General features: G+C 41.6%; 1 long non-coding RNA gene and 1 pseudogene across 1 annotated transcript in view; both read left to right on the forward strand.

The window, feature by feature from the left end:
- Positions 1-9,381: 9,381 nt before the first annotated feature.
- On the forward strand, positions 9,382-15,168 carry LOC143304612 (uncharacterized; annotated as a pseudogene).
- Positions 15,169-21,237: 6,069 nt separating this feature from the next.
- The window catches only part of LOC143304621 (uncharacterized), a 79,236-nt gene continuing 78,251 nt past the window's right edge, over positions 21,238-22,222 (forward strand). The window contains exon 1 of the long non-coding RNA XR_013061297.1: positions 21,238-22,088. This is a non-coding gene — a long non-coding RNA (uncharacterized LOC143304621). The remainder of the gene's footprint in view (positions 22,089-22,222) is intronic.

The following is a 22,222-nucleotide window of genomic DNA, read 5'->3' on the forward strand; positions in this document are numbered from 1 at the left end:
ACAACAACAGGATTTGACTTGTCCTGCTCACGTGCCGCTACAGTGCTTTCCGGAATGGTTTGGTAGAGCAGGTCTTGCGATCGTCTGGACAGTTCCAAGTTGGTCTGAAGAATGCGCATTTTCTCAATCACCTAAAGTTTCCATGGCTTCCTCCGTGCCAGCCTCCTTCCTCGCGGGCTTTGAGTGGGGCATTCCCTGCAGCGGCGAGCCCTTTTCGTTGTCACGTGCCACCGCAGATCACGCTTGCTTCCGCGTGTCGCAAGGGTGACGCCACGAGGACCTTGCTCGGATCCAGGGTCTGCGACAGAAGGCGACCGGCCTTCTCCCACTTCTGGTCCTCGGAGACCTCCAGAACGACGTCTTCGGTCATAGTTTTACGTATCCTTGCCACTCTGATGCCGACCTCGGCCACAGGGACCTTGTCCTGGGCCGCGGTCGACACTTCCGCGTAAGATTGGCCTGATTGTCCTTCAGCGTGCTCGTTACCGCCGATGATCGCGGTGTGTTTGGGGGAGGCAGCTTGTCTCCCGCTCCTTGTACGTTCTCCAATTCTCTCTCCGGGGCTTTCCTCGTGCTCTTCGCCCCTGTCCCCGGAGTTCTCTTTGTCGGTTGTTTCCCTGCCAGCTCCTTCTTTTTGTCTCTTCCTCTTTCAACGGTCTGCCATTCCATAGCAACCGCTTGTCCTTCCTTGGACGCCGGAGTGTGCGGAACGCCAGGCTCCACCCTTCTCGTGGTCTCCTCGGAGACGACCTCCATTTCCCTTCTTCTTTCCATGTTTTGGAGGCGTTCCTCCATCAGCTGGATCAGCAATGGGCCTAGCTCCTCCATTTTGCGTTCGATCGCGGCGAGACGCGCTGTCCCGCCGTTCTGCTCTTCCGTGGAGCGCGAGGCCAGCACTTTTCGGAGCGCCTCGTTCTCCGCCTCTAATGCCGCTATGCGCCCTTCCATGATCGGGAAGGCGCCAGGTGCGGTGTCCATCTTTTTCACAATCTCTGTTGCGCCAGCGGCGATTGACCTCGCCGCTTCTCTCAGCATCTCCACGTGTGTGTCGTTGAGGTTGCGAGATGTTTCGACAACCTTGGTTACCTCGGAAGCGGGACGGAGCAGTTCCGCTCGCCTGTCCGCCGTAGTAAATGTCCTCATCTCGACGGCCAGTTCCGTGGAAAGATATGGAGATCCGTTGGCCTTTCTCTTCTTCGCGCGGGGCGCTCCGACAGAGCAGGTCTCTTCTTCCTCCGAAATTTGCTCGGTCCGTAGGCTCCCCGTGTTCAGTGAGGAGCGGAAGGACCCCTCCTCAAACCCCACCGTCTTCCTCGTACGTCTGGAGCTAACGTGTATAGGCTCAGCAGCCAACTTCGCTTCGTCCCCTCTTCTCATGGTTTCATCCGCCTCTTTCTCCTCCTCTAAAATTGTGTCCTTTGTTCCCACTAGGCGCGCAAAATGAACACTCATACCCGCGCCTGCCACTGCCACCAGTCACTATCACTTTCATATGGCCGGCAGGACGCATTTTCGGCGCGCATACCAGTATGGTTGTGTCCGTGTAGTTCCCCTGGTAGCTCGTGCTGAGGCACTGTTGTCACGTGTTCCAATATGGCTTTCACACCATCACAAACTCACACGTGATTTTATTTCACTTGTCACGTCCTTTCAGGACCGAATTCCGCTACTTTTACACCCACTATCTTTTACAGGCACTATCCCTTCATTGGCTAACTTCCTTGACCGAATTCTCCGGTTTTCCCGGAGATTTCGACCACGCTGACAGCTTCGTCCTCTCTACGACTGCTCCACACAGGTGCTCATCACAGACACTACCTATATTTCAAATATCCCAGAGCGGTCGATGCCCGTATGGAATCGATAAAGATTGGACCCACATAAAAATAAGTATAAAGCTCAGGAGTACGTCGTTTGGGTATTCAATTGTGTGTTCACTATCGTTACTATTCACACTCCGCACATCGTAGTACAAATCGACAAATTTTTACAATTTATTAATTTATCAACCACAGTTGATCATTTTACAATCCACAGAAAAATGCTCGATATTCTACTTTGTGTTTGAAGATACATAAAAAATATATATTTGACGGAGATGAAAGAACACCAGAGCCTTTGGAATTTTGGATAATCCCGCAACATTGTAATCTAGACAATTGTAGTTATTCAATCCGATTGTAATTGTTCGAGAGTTGTGATAATGAGCTTGGGCTCGAGGCGACAGTCAGTCGCCGAACGTAGCCGCGGTCACGGGATGAACAAACGGGGTCTAACAAAGGTATGGAGTAATTCTATAGCTCTCCTTAAAGGAAATATTCGTGGCGACACGCGACAGTAAACATTCCAACGGTTTCTGTCCCGTGGCTCGCCACACGCAGACCCTATTCTTCGAGTAAGATGACTGCCAGATGTCGATGCGTCTCCGAAGTACATGTTCGGCTAGCTCGAGGGCCCGTTATAAATCCTAAGATTTAGTCAACTAAAGTCCTTCAAACAGACAAACAGTCTTTGTCCCAACTACGAGAAGATACAGGATACCTATTTTTCAACGAACGACGTCTCCCACTAGAAACTTTCTCTCGAGGGCAGCTAGCATCTCTTTCTAACCACCGATATAGAAATTGACCAATTAGCAGCAACGCCAATTTCCCTTACTTTCTAAACGAAGGTTGCCCTCTACGAATCCGATGATCTCGCGTCCTTAGACACACCCCATCATAGTTTTCCTCGGTGGCATCATCGGGACGGAGATGCATTCTTTTTGCGATCTCATCGACGGGGAGTAACGCCTTACGGTTCGTGAGTGTTACACGCTTGAGTTAGTGTATCGCGCAAGTAGATCTATCATCCCGTCACATATATTCTCCAGATATTAGTTCCTATCTGTATACCCACGTCGTTATTAACAAGATGTTTATGTATTTCCGTTATCCTTATTTTAAAATTCACTGTTATTTTGGGAATTTGTTAAAAAATCTCTTAATCCTTTTAGGAGATGTATGGCTAAACTCAGATCACAGGTTTTTTTTATTTTATTGATTACATTCACAATTTTTCCAGTTTGGACATTTGGTAGAACTTTTTAGCTGTTAGATTATCATGTGGGTGGCTACCCCCAGTGGGATACCATCTTCGTGTTTGTTAGGTTGTGTCCTTTATGAGGTCTGCTGGGTGTTTCCTTTTCAATCTTCTATCCATGTGTTGATCATTTCCACAGCTAGTCGGTTTGGTTTCCTATTCTTTCTTTATATTTTCCTGCGTGTCTGTTAATTTCCTCTTTGTCCGTTGGTATTCCCAGGTCCTTCCGTATATCCTCGTTTCTAACGTACCACGGGGCGTTTTATACTATTGTTCTAAGAATTTTAGCTTGTACTGTCTCTATTTTGTTTATATGGCTCATTGCTGCTGTCCCCCATAGTGGTATTCCTTACGTCCAGATTGGTTTTATGATCGTTTTGTATATTTTTAATTTATTTTTTATGCTTAATTTGGATTTTCGACTTGTTAGCCAATGCATTTGTCTCCTTGTTGTCTGTATTTTGTCTATTATTGATTTTGTATGCTGTTTCCATGTGAGTTGTGTTTCTAGGTGGAGTCCTAGGTATTTGACTTGCCTTGTTTGCGGTATGTGCGTGCCCTTCAGTAGGATGTTTGGTGGTGCCTGTTTTCGCAGTGTGAATGTAATATGGTTGCATTTATCGGGGTTTGCTGTTATTTGTTTATCTTGCAGCCACTTTTCTATTTTTGTGACATGTTCTTGTAGTAATTTGTTATTGGCAGTATTTTGCTATTGGTAGTTGTTGGTATGTTGGCCGTGTATAGTGTGTATAGTATTGGTCCTAAGACGCTTCCGTCCGGAATCCCTGCCTTGATGTCTTTAACTTCCGAGTATGTGTCCTTGATTTTTATTACGAAGGTCCTGCTGCTTAAGTAAGATTTTCTTAACTGGTATATTTGCTCCGGGAATTGTTTCCTGATTGTTTGTAATAGGCTTTCGTGGTTTATTTTGTCAAATGCTTTCTCTATGTCCATATAAGAGGGCTGTACAGTATTGTTTGTTTTCTAATGCTAGTATTATTTCGTTAATGAGCCTGTGCATTTGCTGTATAGTGGAGTGTTGCTGTTGTTGATATTATGTGGTGTAAATGTGTTGTACAGGTAGTTGGAAAATTCTTCAGCTTGCTCTTCGTTGCTTCTTGCCCATGTGTTGTCTGCTCTTCTGATTGCTGGTACCATTTTTGTTGTCTTCTTTATTCTTTTTGTGGCTTTCCATAGCTAGTAGTTGTAGTTCTCGTGAGCAGATAGTGACTCGATGAACTTTGTGAACTCGTTGTTGTTGTGCTCTTTTATTTTGTTTTTTGTTTCTTTTGTGAGTTTGTTTAGGTGTTTTTTTTCTTTTGTTCTGTGTTTTTGCCATTTTGCTTTCGCTTTTCTTTTTTCTCTAATTTTTTCAAGTATGTCTGCTGGAATTATTTTTGTTTGTCTGTTGGTTGCTTCAGGTATAGTGGTTGCCCATGCTGCTTCTTGGATAGTTTCTGTCAATGTTGTCACTGCCTGTTCGATGCGTTCGGGTGTTTCCAATGGGATGTTGCAGTTGGTTTTGCTCTCGATTATTTCTTTAAAAGTTTGCCATTTGGTGGTTTTGTTGCGTGGTGTCTCTGGATTGCTATAAAGTATTGGTTTGTATCTGTATGCAATTATTATGCGTGTATGATCGGAGCTAAGCTCGAGACTGGGTGTTATTTTTAGTTTATTTGCGTTTAGTCTCCTTGTAACTGCAAAACTGAGTAGGTCAGGGATTTTGCTCAGGTCTGTCGGCCAATATGTCGGTCTTCCTGTGGATAATATATTGAGGTTGTTGTTTCTAATGTATTTTTCCAGAGTTCTACCTCGAGTGTGGCAATTCTTGACCCTGATCTTGATGTTATTGCCACTATTGTCGATATACGCTTTTGGCAGGACGATAATCGCCGATTGCGTGTCCATGGCGCCCTTCGTATCATCTGCACTTCCACCTCTCCACCATCTTTAATTTTGAGCTCCTTTATCAGGGCCTCAACAAGTTCCTCCCTACTCACCAGGGGATTCACCTCCTTGATCTCGGTCGACACCTTATCCTGTAAAGGCGTCGCTCGCACCTTATCGCCTATGAGCTCATTTAGCTTATTGGCAGCAATTTCCACATCGCTGTCAGTCCTCATCTCTATCAAAATATCATCAACTCTTGTTTTTCGTATACCAGATCTTTCCTTTAGGATGTCCTTCGCTACCATTAACTCTTTGTAAACTTGCAGCCATTCCTTACCCTCTCCTACTTTGATAAGAATGGCCTCAGGCCTTTTACGGGCTCTCGGCATCCTCGGCCCTCGATCTTCGATAGGCAGAGGGAGATGAGCCGGTTGCGATGAACATAATCGCGGTAACGTCGGGTGGAAACAACACGGGTGGTTGCGATGAAGTTTTCGTAGAATGTACAGAGTATCGTGCAAACTATAGAGTCGAACAGACAAGGCCTAGTTCTAAGACGCGAAGGAAAAGCGAGAATAAGGCGGCTACGAGCAAATTTGAGGTAGTGCGAATACGAGATATCAATCTGGCCTCTTGTTGGCGAAGGACGTTTAACAAGAGGCGCAAGAAGGCGACAACATACAAGACAGGGGATCTAGTGAAGGTCGAGAGGACGTAGGGTGGTCCTGGGCTGAAGTTGCAGTCAAAGTTCCTTGAGCCGTACCGCGTAGTGAAAGTCTTGCGGAATGGTACAACGAGAAAGCGAATATGAAGGGCCGCCAACGACCTCCACGGCGGTTGATCACATAAAATGGGGGGGGGGCGTTGTTGAAGTGATGCGGCAAATAATAACAATTGTTTGAGGGACGGTTGTGCGTAATCTTCGTCATGTGATCCAAGTCTGCATACTCTTGGATCACCATACTATACACGGCTTCGAATTGCTTGTCGCGTTGGAATCGGCGATAAAGAGAGGCGAGTCTACTCATTGCAACGGACCTTAACGTCCCAAGCGTGGGAAGCTTCTCGTTGAATGGCAGGGCGACGATGTATCGCCCTTCCTTGTTGCGTTGGACATGGTTGCGGAAATGCTCTTCACATTGCAATTTCGATTCCGATAAATGTATGGTGGATGGTCCTTCATCGATTTCCCAAAATCGTGCGAGATCCGCTTATATGTCGGTTGTGGTAGCGTGAAACGAGTGTGTACATCGATTGAGCGGGTGGGCTCCCCCCGATAACCCAACCGAATCGAACCTTTTGCAAACACAACTCAGTATCCATGGAGTGGGATATTTTGCTCTGCCCGACACATAATGATGCTAAAGTTGGTCTCGAACTTAATAATATTTCGATTGGGCTTGGTATGTAGAATGCTGGGTCGGCTAATCTTAGATTTTTGGGTATCTGGATGGCGGACCGATCGATTGGTCTGGGACTAACGACGATATTGTTGGGATTATTAAGAACGTTGCTGTACATTCATATTTGCCATCCATAGAAACAATGGTTGCCGTTATCTGGCTCCTAGCGACTGTAGTCAAGTCGTCGAGGGCGCCGATTGGGACCGAACTGTTAAGGTAAAGAAAGGATTCGGAAATACAAATAGTTTACTTTATTTCACACACAGCAGCTATGCACATATCTTACACTCTGAAGACCTCGACAACCTTGTTGCACGCACGCTTGTTCTCAACCGACTCTTCCAGATTCTTCTAACATCTGGCAACAGTCTTTTGTCTCTATTAAGACCTGGACACCCTCTAATGCTTACACACACATTCACATGTACAGTATAAATGTATCATCTACCCAACACGAACATCTCCTTCGTTTCATGCCGAGGGAGTTTGCGAATTTCTCAGTCATGAAATTCATACTATATCCAATGTCTAGCTCGGCTCGGATTGGTAATGCTCTTTTGTCTAGCACATCGATCTGTGCTGTGACCAGCAGATCATGATGCAGTGTGACGTTTGGAGATGTGTTTGTCAACTCGGCCCCCCTTTTTGTGGTCTGCTTCTTTAGTCAGTTTTGCTCCGGTTGGGATTTAGACGAGGAGTTTGAGACGGTGCCCTTGGTCCGTGATGGGCGTGACTCATACGAAGCATGAACTTTCGTATCTCTTGGAGCCGAAGGTGTACGTTTCTGTGAAGATTCGGATGTCCGTCACGCATGGTGGAACGAACTCGACTTCGATGATCCAGATGGCGATTGTCCATTAGAGGATCGTTTGTGCGATGAACGACTGCCCGACGACCGACCGCTCGATGAACGGCTGCCCGACGACTAACCGCTCGACGACCGTGAAACTGCCTGTGTTTGTTGTCGGTTTAGGTCAGTATGGTGTCGTTGCCCGCAGATATGACACGAACTCGCTGTACACTGTGTCCTCGAGTGTCCTCTGCCTAGACAGTTTGTACATAGCGATGCCTTCTTTTATGAATTGAAAACGTTTTGTAGCCGATTTGGCTTTGAAGACCTTATAATATCTGAGTTCGTGGAGTCCGTTGCAGGTCGGACACACCAGCGTCCTGCTGGTTGTGGTAAAGGTTCGCCCATGCGGTGTGTTTTGTCGGTGACGATGATGTTTGTGGGTTGACCCTTTTGTTTCCTTTGCTTTAGAGAGGAGTTGATTTCCGTTTTGAGAAAATCCATCAGATGTTGATAGGATGGCACTTGTTGGTTTTGAAACGTGCGTTGCCATTTATGCATGCTGGCCGAAGGTAATTTCGACGCGAGCAACTCGATAAACACTACATCTGATGTTACAGGTTGTCTTAATTTTTCGAGCGCTTTGAGATTAACGTTGACGGTTTCTAGCAAATTCTCTATGGCTTCTGGAGTTTCCTTTTTGATTTCGGGATAACTGCGCATCAATTCCCAATGACGCATACAGATCCTGAGGGAACAATTAAATTTCTCCTTCAAGGTGTTAAGCGCGATGGAGTAATTGGCCTCTGTGAGTTCCCATGATTGGATACTTCGTGCGGTCCGTCCAGTTATAGATGAGCGTAGATGTTGGGACTTTTGGACCTTTGTTAAATTTTCATTGCGGTCCACTGTGGATGAGAACGTGTCGTAGAAATAGGCACCGTCAAATTGGGGCAAGCGGACCTCTGGTAAAGTGATTGGTGTCGGCTCCGGTTTTCCGCATGTATCGCGTGTTTTTGTTGGCGAAGCGGTTATTGCTGGTATTTGGTCAAAGAGATTTAGGATCCGTATTTCAATCTCCAGACGATCTTGCGATAAAGAATCTGCACGAGCAATTTCCCCCTCATCTAACGCTTCTAATTCATCTTTAACCGCGCTGATCTTCCTCCCATTCTCGTCGAACGATTTACGGCAAGCTATTAAAAAGTTCTTGTCTACCCGTCCAGACGCTTCATATTCGTCGAGTTGACGCTTCGTGGTTGCAAATCGGCTGACTAAGGCGCTTCGTCTCCGCCGCGATGTGCTGATCGGTTCAGCTTGGACCATATTTGATTTTAATAATAGGAACGAGTTTACCTTAGTCGAATGGACGTTGTCCGGTCGCGAGGGCTGGAGTGCAAATGTTTTAGGCGACGTAACAGTTAGTATACCATTGTATAAATATCTCAATACCTGATCGTTATTTTTACAACCGCGGACGCTAACAGAAAATTATTTTACGTGAAGATACAATTATGGAAATTGATAATTGTTCGACTAATCAAATTACATCGGATGCAATTTAAATTCTAGAGAAAAATGACGCGCCCGGGAGAATAGATGGCGTTAAATGCAATGATCCAAATTGAACTGAAAAGTCGTTATGTATTTAGAGGACTTGTGTGTAGAGGATGGTTGATCGTGAGATTTATTAGACGAGATTGCCCGTTGTAGAAACCGTCAAGTATATTTTAAAATGATTAAATAAATAAGAACAGATAATGTTCGCAAAGACACTCGCACTAACGGATTCGCTCAGACAGTGTATAATCGCTCGCTGATAACTTGTGAGTAACTGATCAATACTCGGTAGATAGTCGGTAGAGTCATAGGACGAGGCGGATCGAGAGCGACTCATGTTGTTGTTGTGCCTTGCAACACGGACTCCGCCTTGATGAACGAAACATATCGATAGGTAAACTCCGAACAAAAGAAAGTCGCAATAATAACCGATCCACCAGCGCAAAATGAAGCATCGAAGCAAGCATGGCTCGCCGTTTTCAACACGTTAAGCGATCAGATGAACCAACTGATGGCTCAGATGTGTGCGACGAGTATCAACCATTATTCGCGTCGGCGATCGAGATTGAAAAGTCGGAGTAGATCGAGGTCGCGAGAAAGAACGTACGATTCCGGCCTGTGCTATTATAACCAGACATTACGAGAACGCGCGCGAAAATGTCGATCCCCGTGCAATTGGAAATAGGGAAATGCGACCAGCCGTCCGTAAACGCGGCATACGACGACGGCTTGGAAATCCGCCGCATCTGCGTCAAGGAAAAGCTGACAAACATTTCGGTTTTAGTGGGCACTGGTGCCGACATATGTGTTTATCCGCGCAATAAGGTACGTGCGAAATCCTGCGACCATACGTACCGGAATCGTTACGACGCACTGTATTTCAGTCGCTGCATGGGCTTTCCCATCCGGGGATACGAGCTACGAAAAAATTGGTGACGACGCGTTTCGTCTGGCCGTCCATCAATAATGATTGTCGAACGTGGACGCGACAATGTATACCGTGTCAAAGGTGCAAAGTCACCAGGCATGTATCCTCACACGTCGGAACGTTAAGAACGTTAGCAGACCGGTTCGAACACATATACTTAGACATTATCGTCATGCAATATTCGCGAGGTTGTCGATATTGTCTAACGAGTATCGATCGTTTTTCGTGTTGGCCCGAAGCCGTTTCCATTGCTGATATGGAAGCGCCACCCGTTGCCTCGGCCCTCCTTTCGACTTGCATAGCTCGTTTCGGCGTCCCCTTAAAAATAACGACCGACCAAAGACCACAATTTGAATCGCGACTGTTTGAGGAGTTATGCCGGTTGCTCGGTGTCAAGCACTTAGGCACGACGGCCTATCATCCCGCGCCTACACAGACAACTGAAAGCGGCAATCGAGTGACACGATACGAACAACTGGGTCGAAATTCTGCCGATAGTACTATTAGGCATTCAAACCGAGATAAAGGAGGGCCTAAATGCAACGGCAGCCGACATGACTTACGGCACCGGCATACGATTGTCGGCGGAATGTTTCTTAGCAACCAAGCAGCGGGCCAACTCGGAATACGCGAACCGGCTAAAAGAACGGATGGAGAAGGTCAGGCCATACCCAGTGACGCGTCATGGCGAAAAGAATATTTTCATTTTTAAAGAACTAGAATCATCGCTGTATGTTTTCTTGCGCTATAACGCAAGGCTCTTTACAGCCGCGGCACAACGGGCCGTTTAAAGTTGTAAAAAGGGATGAAAAAAATTATATTATTAAAATAAGTAATCGCGACGTGTCCATAGACCGATTAAAACCCGCGTTTGTAGTACCGGACGATTTAGAGGAAAAAACCGCCGAATCTCGTAACGTACTGATTCCGGTAGGTTAAGCGAACGCCCGCGACGAAAGCGATGCAAACAAGAACAATCGAATAGCGGAAGAAAACACCAGGAATGAGTACGTTACGCGGTCTGCGCGAAGAGTACGTTTTCGCGATTGGTTTCAGGCAGGTTTCGTGTAAGAACCGTAAATTGTCGGACACAGAATATATTGTATATGTTCAACTTTTAAAATTGCGACGACTTGCGAGAATAGTGTAAATAATTTTTTTACGAATATGACCTAATAATCACGTTATCACTGGTAGGGGGTGATGCAGCGGCACATGAGTCATAGGACGTGGCGAAAAATATCGATAGGTAAACTCCGAACAAAGCAAAGTCACCGTTATGGGCAACCGTCGATCTAAGATGAATTCAAATTTTCTGACTCCCCCCCCCCTCCCCCAATATAAATAAACGGACGCGATCAGGAGAGAGTTAGTATATACAGAGTATATACGAATTATCGATCAATATCTACGAGTTATTATCCGAGACATTATCCGAGTTATAGTTATCGAGTTTTTCGCGAGTGATCATACCCTAGCTTCGCGAATATATTTGTACGCGCGCCTCTCGACGGTATTTATGTTTATTCTTATTTATTTTATTTATTCTAAATATATTTGAATCCGTTTAAACTGGTGTAGTTAAACTGTAGTTAAACTGGTCGGGGGAGAGTCGGAAAATTCAAATTCGTCTTCATTCGACAGTAGCACGTAACGGCGACATTGTTTTGCCTGGAGTTTATTTACTATTACATTATGTATGTCCTAACGATATTGATACTCCAAGGCAAAAAAACAACAACATGATTTGAATTGTCCTCTAGCTCATGTGCCGCTACATGTACTTTCAAGGACCAAAACTGGCACAATTCCGCTTGTGACGCGAAACGGAGATTATCATTTCACTTCCTTGAACGCATTTTGCCATTGAAAGACGCTAATTTCTGTGACTTGCTTTATCTCTGTCATAAATGTTTATATTTAAAATTTCATAGTTTTTGTGCAAACGTAAAAGGTAAGAAAATATTAATAAATATTATAATAATATAATATAGTACTGTATAATAATATTAATAAATGCTTCGCTATTTACTAGTTTTATGTCCATTAAAGTATATTGTATTTTTCATTAGACTACTTTCATTTTTATTTGGTGTAATAATAAACATATACGTTAATATTCATTGACATCAGTGTAATTGTAAGCTTCACTGTAAATTTAATAAAATTGATAAGAACGGAATTGTTAAAAGGATATATATGTATAATTAAACTAGATTTTATTCTCAACGTTACTCCATTATTTTACTATTGTTCCATATAAATATTTTTTTTTATATAATTTACATATGTTTCTAAGTTAAGTGTTTGTATTAATTTTATATATGTCATAATTTCAACCACAATATTAAATTATGGTATGTATTATTAAAAAGTGTAGTTTAATGTATATGTCGGAGATGAAAAGAACACCGGAGCCTTTGGAATTTTGGATAATCCCGCAACATTGTAATCTAGAGTTCACTATAGCTGTGATTAAACAATTGTAGTTACTCAATCCGATTGTAGTTGTTCGCGAGTTGTGATAGTGAGCTTGGGCTCGAGGCGACAGCCAGTCGCCGAGCGTAGCCGCGCTCAGGGGATGAATCCTTTGTCTAACAAAGATATGGAGTAAATCCATAGCTCTCCTTAAAAGAAATATTTGTGGCGGCACGCGACAGTAAACGGTTTCTGTCCCGTAGCTCGCCACACGCAGACCCTATTCTTCGAGTAAGATGATTGCCAGATGTAGATGCGTTTCCGCAGTACATGTTCAGCTAGGCTGAGGGCCCGTCATAAATCTTAGAATTTAGTTGACTAAAGTCCTTCAAACAAACAGTCTTTGTCCCAGCTACGGGAAGATAGGAGAGCCCTATTTTTCAACAAACGGCGTCTCCCACTAGCAACTTTCCCTCGAGGGCGGCTAGCATCTTTTTCTAACCACCGATATGGAAATTGACCAATTAGTAGCAACGCCAAATTCCCTCACCTTCTGAACGAAGGCTATCCTCGACGAATCCGATGATCTCGTGTCCTCGGACACGCCCCATCATAGCTTTCCTCTGCAGCATCATCGCGACGGAGAGTCATTCTCTCGTGAGGTCGTATTAGCGAGTTACTTAGAGTCTGTACGCTCGGTGGATATTCCACGTTTTCGCAAAGAGTCCAACTTAGATTTTTGTGAGCACGTACATCTATCATCCCGTTGACCGCGGATTCGTTATTGAACCAAAGACCAACATCACTAGTATCGCGAGTGTCCAACCGCCACGGTTGATTGTCAAGTCGGTAGTATCCATACTCGTATTAACAGACCGTACCTTCGTTATAACCCAACGATGGCCAATTCCAATGAAGATTTATCAAACGTCCACAACCCTACTCCTGACGCTTCTCCGACATATATATTAAATACTTATAAAGAATTTATTTGTAGATTTTAAATATGAGTACTAGATCAAAAAATGAGATTAAAGCAATGATTACCAAAGATATATCGAATATACATGTCGGAGATGAAAGGACACCAGAGCCTTCCCTTTGGAACTTCGGGAAAATCCGTAAAACTGTAATTGAAGTTTACAGTCGTAATTAAACAATTTGCCGTCATCCTGCCCAATTGTACTTGTTTGCGATTTGTGATAATAAACTTGGGCTCAAGGCGACCATCCGTCGCCGAACGTAGCCGCGGTCAACGGGACGGGCGCTTCGCCTAACAGAGGTGTGGAATTATAGTATGACCCTCATTAAAAGAAATACCAACAGAGGTACTTGACAGTAAAACATTCCAACGGTTCCTTCGGAGAATGAATACCTGATGTTGAGGCACGTACACAGCACAGGTCCAGTTAGCCCGAGGGCCCGCTATAAAACCTGGGTTTTGCCGGCAATTAAGATTTTCCAAACGGACAGACAGTCTTTGTCCCAAACTGACCAATTGACAGCGACGCCAATTTCCCTTACTTTCGGAACGAGGGCTATACCCGACGGATCCGATGATCTCGTGTCCTTAGACACACCCCGTGATAGTTTTCCTCTGCGGCATCATCGGAACGGGAAAGGCATTCTCGCTCGCGATCTCATCGATTAAAGAGTAACATCTTCGCGATCAGTGGTTATTTCACGTTTTACTAACAAAGAACCAGACTTAGACTTTGTGAGTACGTTCTTTTGTCATCCCGTTGGCCGCGGATTCGTTATTGTGCCTGAGACCATCGTCACTAGTGTCGCGAGTGCCGAACCGCCGTGATCAATTGTCAAGACTGTAATTATTCTATCATTGCAATAAACTACACCTGTGTGTACTGTACCAATGGCTAATTCTCGAGAAGATTCATTTGACGCCCACAACCCTACTCCCAGTGCAAATCCGACATATAGATACTATTATAACGTTGTTAAATACATTCTAAATTTTTAGAGGAAATGTGGAAACCGATCTAAAAAAAATGAAAGGGGTAGAAGTAGTTCAGATGAAAAAAACACACAAGGTCCTACAAAACATAGTAAAACAGAAAAGAATGTTTTAAGCGAAACAATTTCAAGGAGGATCGCTGGTACTTCACAGATACATTCACAGGATCATCTTTTTATAGTGGAAGATGCAATACAGCCAGAAAAGATGGAACCATTAAAGTCTTCAATGACAACAAGAAATAGTAATATAAAGAGAATTTTTTCACAGAGTGAAAACACGGAGAGTAAAAATTCTAATACTATTGATGATACAGTAATCGCACCAACAGGAAATGATATTGAAGAACTTTCAATGTGCGAGAATGCACTTGAGATATTTACTTCTCTTATGAATTCCACGATGGACATCAATTCTACTTGTACGCAGAAGATTAGATTAGAATCTTTATCACCAATAAAATTAAACGAAACTGTAGTAATTAATAAAAACTTGACTAGTAGTATAGGAAAAAATAATGAACCTAAATTTACATCATCGTCGTCAATAACATTGCAGGATAAGATGCAGCAGATAAAAGAAACGATGACAAACAAAGAGTTTGATGAATTACTCACAGAAGATGAGTCATCCCCTGAAGCGAAAAAGTCTAAAGCAAATATTAAGAAACAAGGAATTAAAAAACGACAAAAACGGCAGAACAGATCTATGACATCGAGCGAAGATTCGATACTTAATACTCCAACAAAACCATCTCCGAGGGAAAAGAATACAATTACAGGATTCCAGGAAATAAGAAACACGTATAAATCGAATTCTCTATTGGATCAATATATCAAGGTATCTGTAAAAAAAAGAATTGAGGCATTTGAACAGGCAGGCATGAACAGTCCAAAACTTGCTGTTGATATTGATGCACCAACTAGAATAACTCGAACAAAAACATGAGAACAAAACACTAGAGCTGCTGCACAAACAGAAGCTTCGGAAAATGCAAACATTGCGGAGAAAGCGATTGCTCATAAATTAGCACGATAGTCGCTTGCAAAAACCAAAAAAATTCTATTAGCAAAACAGAATAAGGACGTCGATTGTTGACGACTTGGCGAGTCTTGTTGGTTTATGAGGAGATATATTTGGAAGGTTTACTGTGAGATATTATGACGACCGGCTACGAAAAAGGGCATTCTTAAGTTAAAAATAAGGATAAAGTTAATAAAGGAAAGAAAATTACGACACAGGGGTTTCGGAGCCCCCAGGCCCCGTCGGCGACTGGAGTAGCGTCCCAGGCTCGACCCGACGGTCATTATACGACTGGACGAACGACGAGAGATTTAACGAAGATTATCGTTGTAGCTGTTATACATGCGTGTAAAATTAACAAATACGAGTAGTTTTACTGTAACGTTATTACATACTTCCTGATAATTTCTCGTTATTTATACCATGAGAAAGAATCAACGAGGAACTCTTATCTCGAACGTGGATCTATTTGTCGATAATGCATGCTTGTAATGCTCGTTCATACAGTGTAAATATACGTGTAGATACGTAAACCTTTTATGACTTTTGTATCAAAGGCAGACATGCTATAATACTCGCAAGTGAAATATAATTCCACGAAAGAAAATGGAGAAAAAGAGTTTCTTTGGCAGTATGTTCTTCCTTGTTCATTACAAGTTTCCACTTTGTTGTGCTCCTGTTATATTATAATCCTGCTAGATTCACGCGCGTAAAATTTCACTTTGTTGTACTATATCGCATCATCACCATCTGTCGAACATCTGTGAGAAACGCGGTTTACTTTGTCTAAAAGCGAGAAAACGTCTAATTTAACAAATAGGATTTTCATCAACAGCGAGAAGGACATATACGATGTAATGGAGGCTGTAATGGCGTCCTAGGTCTTACGGTGGTTATCACGATGCCGGAAGTAGCGTTGAGCAGACACGTCAAGGGGGAATCAGAATCGCTATTGGGAAAACCATCACGAACATTTGTTGTTTGCGTCATCAAAATTCTATCTTCTGAGATATTTTTCGCGTTTCCGAGGTCATCGCCACTGTCCTCATCTTTGCTTTACGACGTATAATATCTCGATTTTACGGTAGTTAGAAATTTGTATTAATTGGGAGAACCTTGCAAAAGTACGCAGATCTGCTACGATAGTTAGATAGAGAGTATCGGCAGAGATCTGTTCCTTTATCGTGAAACTCTCTCGGACAACTTAAATGTTATAGATATCGGTTCTCGCAGCCAACCATTCCGTAATAAACGTAGATCGTCCAAGAAATTTGTCCATTGTCATCCGTTAATTTCGCGCACTTTTGCTTTATTTTAGCTACGTGGGAACCTATGGGAACCTATCTTAATCCGTCTCCTCTGTGCTAAATATCGTTCACGCATAGAATCAAAGTTACATAAAACCGCGTACAATTGCATCAGGGAATAATTTTCTCGTCTCGCAGGGCGAAAACAGGCTCACGAATAATCCCTCTGTCCTGGCTATCGAATGTACCGCAAGCACGTAGTTTCAAGCGTCCGTTCTCTAGAAAATGCGAAACAATTTAAGGCCGACGGTCGAGTCAACGGTGCGACAGTCGAGTCGGAAAGATCAGAAAGACAAATCGTCATAGTCCGAACACACCGGGGAGCAGAAACGCACTTCCATGATCATTTGTATCGTTGTTCGTAAGCTGTTGATTTTTCTTTTTCTGCGACGCTGCTATACCCTACGCTCTATGCTCTATACCGTTCTTTTGCACGCTATTTGCGTTGTACGCGAACTTTTTATCACTAGTAGATTGCGAAAAGGTCGAACCCGCGGTTGCGATCGCCCGCAATAAATATTTTACGTTCTCGCTCGAGTTTTACTTTATTTCAAGGACAGTCAAGTTAAGCTATTGCTCAGCTTCTCCTTTTATATCACGAATTTTACGTAACAATGCGTAAGTCAAGGCGGATGTAGGTCGTAAGACAAAGGAAAGTGTAAATAAATAAGACAAGGTGTATTTAAAAATAATAAGTTATTTATTATAATTTATTTAATATGTATACAGGCCATTCGTATTATAGTGGCGATAGCTAGCGTTAAATTAACAATGATAATTGAATGATCGAATGAAAATGATCGAAGAAGAGACGAAGCGAATTAAAAACTATAGTTGCAAATCAAATCGCGCTCATACGCAAAATTATAAAATACGACAGTATTAAATTAACCGATGAAGTAAGAGTAGAACTTGACGAGTATATGATGAATACCACTAAAGAGAGACTACTAACAGATTCCATTCGATGAAATATTCAACGCTATAAATATGTACTGTTTATCGAAAATTATAAGAAAGCATTATGACATCACCTGTATAACACAGCAATAGAAACGAAATACAAAAATTATTAATTCATTCTAGATATATCAAGGCTAACTGTATTCGCTGTCACAAGTAATGTTTTCTTTAAAATAATTGTACCTTTGCTAACAGATTCGGCATGGGATATAGTGCGAGTATACCTCATACCAACCAAAAGAAGCCATGCATTTCTGGCACCAGTAGTTGAACATCCAATATTTTTTACACAACAATATACATACATGAGCGTTGATAATGAATACCTCGATCAAAAGTCCAATATAAAAATAGGAATTACAATGTGCAAACAAACACAAGCCATACACGATAAGAAATCCATTCACCATTGTGCGTCAGAAATCATCAACTTTTGCAGAAAGATAGATATTTGTAAATTTGCTGTTTACAAAATCGAAGACATGACTTTTTGTCGTTATTTCTATACTCAGAGGTAAGATGACAATAGTTATTATTTTATTGAATGGATAAATCTATCACACTGTTCTGAGCCAAAAAACCGTTATTGCACGCGCTTACAAAAACTAGGGATAAAAACAAAAAGGCATCTTAAGCATATCGATTAAATTAATCGAATGTAACTAGGATCACCCTTTAGTTACTATTTCTTATAATTAACGCATCTGCATATGGATGGCGAGCACGAACTCACGTTGTAATTTTCAACACCCCCTCTCATCGGAATTCGAATGCTCGTCAAACCAATGGTCATTATATGAGCACTTGGCTTGCCCAAGCTTTTCGTTAGTAAATTAACATATAGTGAATTCCAATGATTCCTTTTTGGAAAATCTTACGAATATATTGATGGCGGATGTCTATATGTTTCGTGCGACCATGGAATACTGGATTTTGGACTAATTTGGCTGTACTCAGGTTGTCACAATATATTTCGGTTGCTCTTTCTTCAGCCATCATATCAAACTTGCATAGAAATCGTCGCAAGTATACGGCTTCTCTAGTGGCTTCTGTTAGCGCCATGTATTCTGCTTTGGTGCTGGAAATTGCTACACTTTTTTGCTTTCTAGATTCCCATGATATAGCACCATTCGATAGTTTGAATATGAAGCCAGTTCTGGATTTTCTATCATCAACATCACACCCCCCCCCGCCAGTCGGAGTCGACATATCCTGTTATATCATCACCAATATCCCTGAAACACAGACCAATGTTAGACGTTCCCTTAAGGTAACTGTTTCGACCGTTCGCGGAGAGACGCGATCGCGAGATAGCACGTCAACGAGAGTTGTAAGTTCCCGTTACGATTAAATAATCGACGCCACGAACTGATCGATCCCCTTATTTCGATTATGATAATAAGGGTAGTTCAATGAAATTCCACGGAATTAACACAAATAATGTTTATTTCAACAACTTATTAACTAGAAAGATATAAATGGAACAAAAAAAAATGTAACTGCGTTTGGTTGATAAATAATGCGCGACATATGAGATGTGTTGACGGTTCGACTTCTCGAAAAGTTCTGAACGCCTTTCGATTTTTTTTCGTTTTTTCTGGAAGGCGACCCCCACTACGTTCGGATCACGCCACATTCTTTTACGCGAGGTAAAATAACGGCCACGAGTCGACGTTTCTGGAAGTCGCCCTGCTTAATGAACCATGCGCTTGCCACTACAATGTTTGTTTGCCGGGCAGACGCGACGATCCGTCTGCGACATTATAGTGCTGCGATCGACAGTTAAGAATATGACCTATGGTAAGCCGCATGGCGTAACAGTAACGTCAGCCCCTTTTGGCGAATAACCAATGACTTTCCTTCGGGTTGTTATCAAAACAACTTTGCTTTCAATGGGGTAGTTGCAATTTCCGCATCCTCAAGACCGAATTTCCTCACCATATCTGTAATATATTACTCTTGACATACTTTTATCTCTTTGGTCTCTTTATCTTGATAAAATTGCAGACCCAAACGAAAATTTTATGCAATATTCTTCGAATGTCATACTTTAATGTACTATTGCTTTTAAAAAAGAAATTTTAACTGTATCGTCAGAAAAAATTCACAAAACACGCCTTTTTTTGTACGAATAAACTTTAACCCCCCCCCCCTCTTAATAATGGATATACAAATTTAGCTTCATATTGGCTTCTTGAAAATCTTGAATGCTGCAAGCGATGCTCTGTTCTTACCGCCGAGTTACTTGACTCGTCTAGGGGACCGTCGCCCTATTATTTAGTGAAGTGAGAGGAGCCGGTTCACTATTGAGCTATGTTGCTGCGGTATAAACGTGAAGATTTCCCCTATAAGTTTAGAGTTTGAGCTTTGTATTGTAGTATTTAGCCGTTTCTCCAAGGACAGTATTAGGGTTGTGGTTCATATTTAGCCATCAAATATATCGCGATGAAATAAGGGAATACAGAGGTTAGGACAATTATCTAGTTATTATTCGATGGAATTTGACTGCAAGTAATTTTTGAATCACTTGTTTCACGAACGAATCGTATTTATTTGTTTCGGTCTTCGTTAATATTCCAAATTCTCTTTTGCTATCGGCATTTTAACACTAATAATAAGCGTTGAGAGCAATCTTGATGTGAACAGGATGATCAAAATTTTTACACCACACGCAACAAGGTTGATTTGTATTATCCTCTGGAATCTGGATTAATACGTTCCTCTGGATCATAATTTATCGTTGAATTTAACGCTGCGGCAGTCTGTTGCAGTTAGAAGCCACATGGCCTAAACGTTGGCAAGTCTTACATTGCATTTTGTTTGTCAAATCTAATTGCTGGTGAAAGGTCGGTGGCAAAATACTGAAAATCAGCCGAAGATCAGAAATTGAATAAAATTTCAGGCTGGCTTTTGACACTAATGTCATCAGGCCCGGTCACATAACTGGTTTTAAAAGTTGAGAAATCAATTAATCGGAGAATATAAGAATTCATCTAAACTTAGATGAACAAAAGAAATAACGATAAATGTACAATTTTAAATTAGATCTTTAAACCAGTCATTTGACTAGCCCTGTAAGGTTAGTGCTTATTAAATAGTTTAGTAGTCGTTGCGCGACATTTTGAATATTCATTCGTATAATAATTAGCGAAATAACTTTCCTTCGTTGATTCCTCCGCCATAATTTATTTTCATTATTTACATCCTTCACTGTACATTTCTTAATTCTCCGTATTCAAGATATTTCTAAGAATAAAAATCATTGGATTGGTCAAAATTTCAGATACTATGTCGTGATAATAAAAATGTTATAGAGAAAATATCAATGGACTTCAAATTTTTAATCGTGAGAAAATTATTCTCTTGCCACATTTTTCGCTTAGGAATAAATAACTTTCCTCTTTTATTATTTTTATATTAGTATTAACAGCGAATACGCACTTAAAAAGCGCTTAACCCTTCTTCTGCGGGTCATTTCCGACCGGTAATTTTAAGTAATTTTTCATTTTCTGCATGCTGTTGTTTCAATCTTGCTTTCTTTAACGAAATTAAGATTATAAAGTAACTAAGGTAATAAGTTAGACAAATGTGTCTGTGATGTTGCCAGTAGGGCTACGAATTATTGTACGATGTTTGTAAATATCGGTGTAGAGAAAGAGTCGTGCTGCGCAATTCGAAAGATTCCTGCTGCGTAATTCGAAAGGAAGTTCTCCGTAGAATAGGAATGTTTTTGTTGATGTATACATTTCTTTGTCTAGTAACGTGTAATCGTTAACTGCTTAGCTGCTTGTGCCACCGGCTCGTGTGTCCCCCCTTCCATCGCCACTTTGGAAGTTGCTATGCGAAACTAAGGTACAAGGAGTCATTTAGTCGTCTCATTTCGTACCGATAACGTGGATAACGTTGCGTCAGGTTTGTAACGTATTAAAACCTATTGGTGGCATCGGTTCTTTATTACTTTCATTAGTGTATTTTTCGCATTATTCATTACTATATTTTCTACCATCGTTTAACTTCGTAACATATGTTCCTTTGATAGAGGTGACGCGCAACTAAACTCAAGTACTTTAAAACAAGATTTCGCATGCGTTTCTGTAGTATTATTTAAGTATATTTAGTTGTGAACTTTCGAATTCTTGCAAATATTTTCAACTGTTTATAACGCGGGATTATAGTGTATTAGTGGAGTGTATATCTCATATTCTAGTAACGAACATTCATAGTATAATTCTTGCAAATGCTTACATTGCATTCATGGTACTCGTAAAAACATTTGTTCGATATCGAGGAATATCTTATAATTTTAAATTAATATTTTTCATACGTAAAAGAAAAGTAGCAGTATTTTCTAAATAAACGTTCGATAGAGAAAAGAAGAAAAACATCGAAACAATATTTCGCTTCTTTTCTACTCCCCATTCCACCCCACCCCACCCATAAACAACTTTATTTTTAGGGAATATTTGTGACCGCGTGCAATGCGGTTTGTAGAGTCAGTGTTTGCTCCGCAAAAGTATTTTTCAATATTTTCAAATCACGGTCGTTTTGATTAAATTCAATTAAATAATCACACGCGAAAGTAGTAAAATTTTATCAAACAATTTTCCACGCGACATTAGAGCTCTTGTTCGCCGGTTATAATTTTTGCGGTCGTGGTAATGTGGTCTTATTTTATATTCTTTTGAACATTCTTTTTCGATACTAGAGTCAGTGCATCAAGAAAACAAAGCCTCTGCAGGAGCTCAAGAATGTAAGTAGTTTTACATATTGTATTTCAATTTGTTCTATTTATTATATTTTTTTTGAAATATTGTTAATTATACAATAAAACGATTGATAATTTAGAAAGCTGTAAATGTCCTTTTTAATTGAAATAAAGTCTTA

Source organism: Bombus vancouverensis, unplaced genomic scaffold, assembly GCF_051014615.1.
Source record: "Bombus vancouverensis nearcticus unplaced genomic scaffold, iyBomVanc1_principal scaffold0043, whole genome shotgun sequence".
Classification (NCBI taxonomy): domain Eukaryota; kingdom Metazoa; phylum Arthropoda; class Insecta; order Hymenoptera; family Apidae; genus Bombus; species Bombus vancouverensis.